Here is an 8,156-nt window from a genome sequence, read left to right as displayed (position 1 = left end):
AGACACCTCCCATCACTCCTTTAGAGAGGTGGTGTAAATCATTTTTAAAGATTTTAATCCATTAATCATTTTTGTTGATTTTTTTCTGAATTTTTGAATGTAATTAATCCTTTTTCTACATTCCCACATTATTAACCATGATAAGAGCACTAAGTGTACAATGTTTAGCATTTTGAACTTGGAAAAAGGAAGATCTGAATTCAAAACCATCCTCAGATGTTTACTAGCTATGTGACCTTGGACAAGTTACCTAACTTCTATCTGCCTCGCTTTCGTTATCTGTAAAAACGGGGATGATGATAATAACAATACCTACTGCCCAGGACTGTTGTGAGGATAAAATGAGATGATATTTGTAACCTGCTATGTAAATTCTAGGCAATTCTCTATAAATTCTATTATAGTATTATTTCCTTAAAAAATTCTTTATGGTATGAGCTGACTCTCTGAGGGGGGGAAGAAGAGGGACGCAAGGGAAATTTAGGTTATGTAAAAACAAAATACATCACTAAAATTTATTTTTAAAATAATATTCTCTCCTTAAATCAATCATATACCACTTAAATTCCATTTTATATTTTTAATCAGCAAAAACTTTTCTTCTTTCCCTATTAACCCAACTCCTCTTGAGAATGAAAGGGAAAAATCACATTTCAAATATGTGTAGTCAAGCAAAACAAATTTCTGCATTGACCATATAAAAAACATGTCTCATTTTGAACTGTAATTCCTTCATCTCTCTGTTAGAAGGTGGAGAGCATGTATCATTAGTCTTCTGTAACTGTGATTACTGGTTGTTTTGATTAGAGTTCCTAAGTATTTCAAAGTTGTTTGTCTTCAGCATATTATTGTCACTGTAGAAATTGTTCTGGTTCTGTTCACTTCACTCTTCATAAAATGTTCATACAAATCTTCCCAGGTTTTTCTGTAACCATTCCATTTATCATTTCTTACAGCACAATGGTAATCTATCACATTTACATACCATAACACATTCATCCATGTCCCAGTTGATGGGCATTTCTTCTTTGTCACCTCAAAAAGATCTATAATTTTTTTGTACAAACTTAGAATTTGTTTTGTTTTGCTCTAATCTCTGCTTTAATATGCCCTCCCTCTTATTTTCCCTATTCCTTTCTTTCCTTTTCCTGTTTTTTTTTCTGTTGAGTGAAATATATTTTTGTGTATTCTCTCCTTTGACAAGTTAAGGGATAATTAAGGTTCAGGTGCTCCCCACACCCTCCCTTAATGACCCTTGAGGAAGATAGAGTTCAGTGGAAACACAGATATTCTTAATCTACTTAATCATGTGGGATGCTGACTATGGCTCCTCAGTACTTGAGTTGTTTCTGTCTGCTCAATAGTACTTTTTTTAAACCTCAGGACTCCAGATTTTGACTACTTTATTCCTGGGGGTTTTAATTTGGGGGCTTTTCTCAGGATGTGACAGATGGACTTTTCCAATTTTCACCTTGTCTTTTTATTCTAAGAGATCTGGGAAGTTTTCTTTAAAGATTTCTTGAAATATGGGTTCTAGACTCTTTTTTTGATGATGACATTCAGATAGTCCAATGATTCTTAATTTTTTTTCCTCTTTTTTCCAGATCAGTTAGTTTTTGCTCTGAGACGCCTTATATTTTCTTCTATTTTTTTTTCATTCTTTTGATGTTATTTTAACTTTTCTTGGCTTTCATTGACTTCTGTTTGGTTCATTATAATTTTTAAGGCTTTTTTTGCTTGGGCAAGGTTTTGCACCTCTTGTGCCAAGCTGTTAATTCCCTTTTCAATGATTTCTTCTGTAGATGGAACTTTTTTTCTATTTTTTCCTCTCATTTCATTTATAAAAAATTATTTAAACTCTTAAAAAATTCTTTCTTCATCTCTTCTAGGAATTCCTGTTGAATTTGTGCCCAAGATATACTTTTCTTTGAAGTTTTGCTGGTAAATGCTTTGGAGCTGGGTGTGGTAAGCATCCCTGTCAACACCATAGATTTTCATAGTGGGATTGTTTTCTTTGTTTCCTTGTCCTTTTAGGCTATTTCCTGACTTTGAACTTTATATTAGGTCTGTGCTCTATACATTTCCTTAGGGAAGATTTGAACTACTCATTTTGCTGTTTTCTTCAGCTGTGGGGTGTTGTGTTATTCAGTATCTCAGGGACAGATCAAGCTGAGGATTTACAAGCTTTTGGGGCTCCCAAAGTGGTCTAATCCAGGGCCAAGTCTCCTTGCTGCTCCCCTAGTCTGAACTCTGCAAATTCCTCACCTGGGTTAGAGTCTAAGCCACAGTAGACTGGATTCAGTCACTCAAAAAAATGGGACACTTGACACAGAGTGACAACTGCAGGCTCTTCTTTGGTCTGGGATTCCTGTCCAGGATACTCCTCTGCAGGCTTTAGATTGGGCTAGAAGGGAAAATTTGCTCCTTGGGTCTAAGTCACAGAAGTACTGCTTGATTGTAAATTGATTAATAGGGCCTGTGACTACTTTTTACTCTGAAATGTCACCCCTGAACAAGGTCCCCTCCTTAATTCACCCTGAATCTGTGACCAGAATTGGGTGGTAGATGACAAAGCTGCCAAATGGCTCCCACTACCGTCAGAGTGTCCTGATATATGTCTGGGAACTCTGCATGCTCTGGTGGATACCTTCTCCCTCTACTAGAATGTTCTATATAGTATCTTCCTGGTCAACTTCATTTTAAGTGTCAACATGTTTCTCTATCTTCTTATGCTGAACTGGGGTGGAAAAGTGAGTCACGGAGTTTTCTTGGATTTCCCCATCAGGATTCTATTGGGTTCAGTTTCTAAATCTCAAGGGTTATTTTGGTGAGAAAGGGTGAATCTCATTGTACTGCTTTCTGCTACACGGTTGCCTTGGTTCTGCCTCCCAATCACATACTGTTTTGACCAAAAGAAAAAAACCTTTTTATTAGAAAAAAGGGACCTTAAAGAAAAGTGATCACATTCTGGTCAACTGCTGTAAAATAGTTGCTCTTTTCTTGCCTGGAATTGGGCTGGCAAATGCAAATCCCAATTAAATCAGGGCATTCCATAAACATCCTACACATTTCTAGTGCAGCTGCCAAACCACCACCAGGCCAAATATCTGCCAAGTAACCTGTGAAATTGCACCTTGTAGCAGCTGACAAAAATCACAGCTCAGAGATGCCCTATTTTTCAGGACTGTGAGTGACCTCAAGGGGCCCCACCTTGGTCTGAAACAGAATCAGATTTTCTTCTAGATTCCTAATTGTCAGTACTAGTGCATGCAGAAGCCCCGTCTGGTGAGGCAGCGTCTAATAGGAACCCGGGGGAGACTGTACACAGATTCAATGAGGAAGTCACTTTAAAGTTACTGAGCATGAACCTCGGTCTGCTCCTATTTGGTCCAACAGAAAAATAGATGTGTCTGTCCCAGGTTCTCCCTTAATGTGACAAGTGGTTGAAATTTTTGATTTAAAAGACAAAGGTGGAAATAAATGCAAAGAAAGGTTGGTTTATCTCAATTAATTTGATGACCAGTGACAAATGCTTGCCTTTAATTTTCAGCAAATTGTTTAAACTGGACACATCTAGTTAGAAACTGACCCAAATAGGACTGAGATTTCTGCTCTTCATTGGAAGAAAGAATTTGAGGTTTCCTGAATGCAAAACTTGGCATGTTATTTTGAATGCAGGTGAGAAATTCAGAGGCACATTGGCAGGTCCTTCAAACAGAACTTTCAGTTAGTCTGTCAATAATAGATTCACTATGAACCAGGCACTGTGCTAAGCCCTGGGGACACAAAGAAAACAAGAAATAGTCCCTGTCCTCAAGTAGCTCACAATCTAATGGAAGCAAGCAAATATGTACAAATAACCTATACTCAGAAAAGTTAAGAAATAATTAAGAGAGAAAGGTATTAAAATTAAAAGGGGTTGGGAAAGGCTGCCTGTGGAAAATTGGCTTTTATTAAGACTTAGATGAAGTCAAGGGAGGCAATAGGAAGAAATGAAGAGGGAGAGCATTCCAGGCATGGGGGATAACTCGAGAAAATGCCTGGAACCAAGAGATGAAATGCCTTTTTTGAGGTGCAGAAAGGATGTCAATGTCACTGGACTGAAGAGATTTTTGTTTGTTTGTTTGTTTGGGAAATGTAAAGTGTAAGAAACTTGGAGAGGTGGTGGTGGAGGCAGGTTATGGAAAACTTTGAACACTAAACCTGGGAATTATCAGGAGTTTATTGAGTATATGTATATATATATATATATATATATATATATATATATATATATATATATATATTGTGTGTGTGTGTGTGTGTGTGGCATGGTTAGACATGTGCTTTATAAAAATCAATCTGGTGACTGAATGAAGGGTGGATTGGAATAGAGAGAGACTTGAGTCAGGCAAAGTCATCATCAGGCTATTGCAATAATCCAAGCATGAGGTAATGAGGACCTTTAAAATTGTGGAGACAGTGTCCAAGGAGACGTAGGGGCTTATTAAAGAGATGAAGGTGAAATTGACAGATCTTGACAATAAATTTTAGATATATATACATATACACACACACATATATAGATATATGCATATACATACATACACACACGTATACATGGAGGGTGAGAGATAATGAAGAGTCAAGAAAGACTCCTAGGTTATAAACCCGAGGGACTGGGAAGATTGTGTTTCCCTCTACAATGATAGGGAAGTTAATGGGGGGTGGATTTGGGGGAAAGATGAGTTTTGTTTTGGACACATTGAGTTTAATGTGTCTACTAGAAATTCAGTTCAAGATATCAGAAAAGGGGGTAGAGATGAGAGATCTGAAGTTAACATAGAGGTTGGAGAAGGATAGCAGGTACATTTTATGTTATTTTTTGGTATAGAATTTTAATCAAATAGGAATTCAAGAAAGAATATATTCTGATCATACTTCTCTATTATGTACCTATTTACTCAAGGTGCTGTGTTTTATAAGTGTGGGAATATTTTCAATTGAAGCAGTTGACTGCTCCTCTATGACTTAGTAGATATCTTAGATGACAGAAACACTATTCAAACCCAGGATTTCTTTTTTCAGTGTTTATTTATTTATTTTTAGTTTTCAACATTCATTTCCACAAAATTTTGAGTTCCAAATTTTCTCCCCATCTCTCCCCTCTCCCCACGCCAAAATGTCATGCATTCTGATTACTCTTTTCCCCAATCTGCCCTCCCTCTATCACATTCCTCCCTTCCTTTATCCCTATTTTTTCTCTTTTCTTGTAGGGCAAGATAGATTTCTATACCCCATTACCTGTATTTCTATTTTTCAGTTGCATGCAAAAACAATTCTCAACATTCATCTCAAAATCTTTGATTTCCAACTTCTCTCCCTTTCTCCCTCTCCACCCACCCCCACTGAGATGGCAAGTAATTCAATATAGGCTATATATGTATAGTTTTGCATACGACTGCCATAATAGTCATGTTGTGTAAGATTGACTATATTTCCCTCTATCCTATCCTGCCTCCCATTTATTTTAATCTCTCTTTTGACCTTGTCCCTCCCCAAAAGTGCTGACTTCTAATTACTTCCTCCTCCCATTTGCCCTCCCTTCTGTCATCCCCCCCAATCCACTTATCCTCTTCTCTCCTACTTTTCTGTAGTGTAAGATAGATTTTCATTCCAAAATGTGTGTGCATGTTATTCCCTCCTTAAGCCAGATGTGATGAGAGTAAGCTTCCCTTTTTCCCTCTCACCTCCCTCCTTTCCCCCTTCATTGAAAAATCTTTCTCTTGCCTCTTTAATGAGAGATAATTTGCCTCATTCCATTTCTCCTTTTCTCCTCCGAATATACTCCTCTTTCACCCCTTAATTTTATTTCTTTAGATATCACCCCTTCCTATTCAACTTACCCTGTGCTCTCTGTCTAAATGTATATATGTATATGTATGTATGTGTGTGTGTGTATGTGTGTGTGTGTAAGTCCTCCACTTACCCAAATACTGAGAAAAGTTTCAAGAGTTACAAATATTAACTTTCCATGAGGAATGTAAACAGTTCAACATTAGTCAATCCCTTGTGATTTTCCTTTCCTGCTTACCTTTTCATGCTTCTCTTGATTCTTGTGTTTGAAAGTCAAATTTTCTTTTCAGCTCTGGTCTTTTCATCAAGAATTCTTGAAAGTCCTCTATTTCATTGAATGACCATATTTTCCCCTGAAGTATTATACTCAGTTTTGCTGGGTAGGTGATTCTTGGTTTTAATTCTATTTCCTTTGACTTCTGGAATGTCATATTTCCAAGCCCTGTGATCCCCTAATGTAGAAGCTGCTAGATCTTGTGTTATCCTGATTGTAGTTCCATAATACTTGAATTGTTTCTTTCTAGCTGCTTGTAATATTTTCTCCTTGACCTGGGAACTCTGGAATTTGGCTACAATATTCCTAGGATTTCTCTTTTTGGATCTCTCTCAGGAGGGTGATCAGTGGATTCTTCCAATATTTATTTTACCCTCTGGTTCTAGAATCTCAGGGCAGTTTTACTTGATAATTTCATGAAAGATGATATCTAGGCTTTTTTTTTTTGATCCTGGCTTTCAGGTAGTCCTATAATTTTTAAATTGTCTCTCCTGGATCTAATTTCCAGGTCAGCTATATTTCCAGTGAGACAGTTCATATTGTCTTCTATTTTTCACTCTTTTGATTTGGTTTTGTAATTTCTTGGTTTCTCATAAAGTCATTAGCTTCTATCTGCTCCATTCTAATTTTTCAAGAACTATTTTCTTCAGTGAGCTTTTGAACCTCTTTTTCCATTTGGTTAATTCTGCTTTTTAAAGCATTCTTCTCCTTATTGGCTTTTTTTGGACCTCTTTTGAGTTAGCCTATATATAAAGGTGTTACTTTCTTCAGCATTTTTGGGGTCTACTTTAGCAAGCTGTTGACTTTTCATGCTTTTCTTGCATCTCTCTCATCTCTCCTCCCAGTTTTTCCTCCACCTCTCTTACTTGATTTTCAAAATCCTTTTTGAGCTCTTCCATGACCTGAGACCACTACATATTTATTTTGGAGGTTTTGGATACAGAAATCTTCACTTTTATGTCTTCCACTAATGGTTCCAAAAATGGACAGTGCCGCTGCAGTGGCTGCTGCTGGCAGGGCCAGACCACTTTCCCTTCTCACTCAGGTGAAAGAGCTTTCTCACTGACCTTTGAAACTTTCTTTGACATTTGTGGGTTAAGCAATCTGGAAACCGCAGCTGCTTCTGGGGCTTCCACCCACCAAGGCCTGCTCCCATTCTGTTTCTGCTGGTGCTGTGTGGCCAAGGCTGGGCTGCACTCTTCTCTGAGCGTGGTGTGATAGACCTTTCCTGTCAGCCTTCCAGGCTGCCTTGGACTGGAAATCTCTTTCACTTTGTCGTTTTGTGGCTTCTACTGCTCTAGAATTTGTTTAGAGTCATTTTTTACAGGTATTTTATGGGATGTGAAGGGGAGCTTCTACAGGTCCATCCTTTTACTCCACCCCAAACCCAGGATTTCTTCCTTCATATCTATTGGACAAAAGAATATACCCCAGAGCTCTATCCATTACAACTCACTGCCTCTAAGAATATAGATTATACTCAAAATTAATGACAAAACTCATATTTATAAAGTACTTTAACATTTATAAAATATGTTCTTCGCACAACTCTACAAGGACCAAGAGCACAGGTGCTCCAATCCTCATTTTATAGATGATTTGATTTTGCAACCAAAATTGTAGCTAAGAGAGATTAGTTGAGAGGTTTGCCCAAGGTCACTCATCTAGTAAATGTTCGGACCAATACTGAAACAATAAACCTCTTGGGTTCTTTCCACTATTCCTTCTTGCTTCATTCTTTTTCCAAAATATGAAAACAAAAAGATAGACGATGCTTTTTTTTTTTTTTTGGTGGCATGTGAAATAAGACCCTGGGATTTATTCTCATTTTTTATAAAATCCTGCTTAGGGTTGGTTGATGGAATTCTGACTGTGTTCCTTTACCAAGAGTTGAATTCGTTATACCTGTCTGTATGAAATGGAAATATAATACTTTCTAGGACAGTTCACAGACACTCTTACTGGCCACATAGCCTTTATGACTGTTATCTGTTTACCCATGCCACTTTGTCATCTGGCAGGCAGTTTACACAAATATATCATGTTG

The sequence above is a fragment of the Notamacropus eugenii genome, chromosome 4 (genome assembly GCF_028372415.1).
Source record: "Notamacropus eugenii isolate mMacEug1 chromosome 4, mMacEug1.pri_v2, whole genome shotgun sequence".
NCBI classification, from domain to species: domain Eukaryota; kingdom Metazoa; phylum Chordata; class Mammalia; order Diprotodontia; family Macropodidae; genus Notamacropus; species Notamacropus eugenii.
This window is presented reverse-complemented; position numbering follows the sequence as displayed.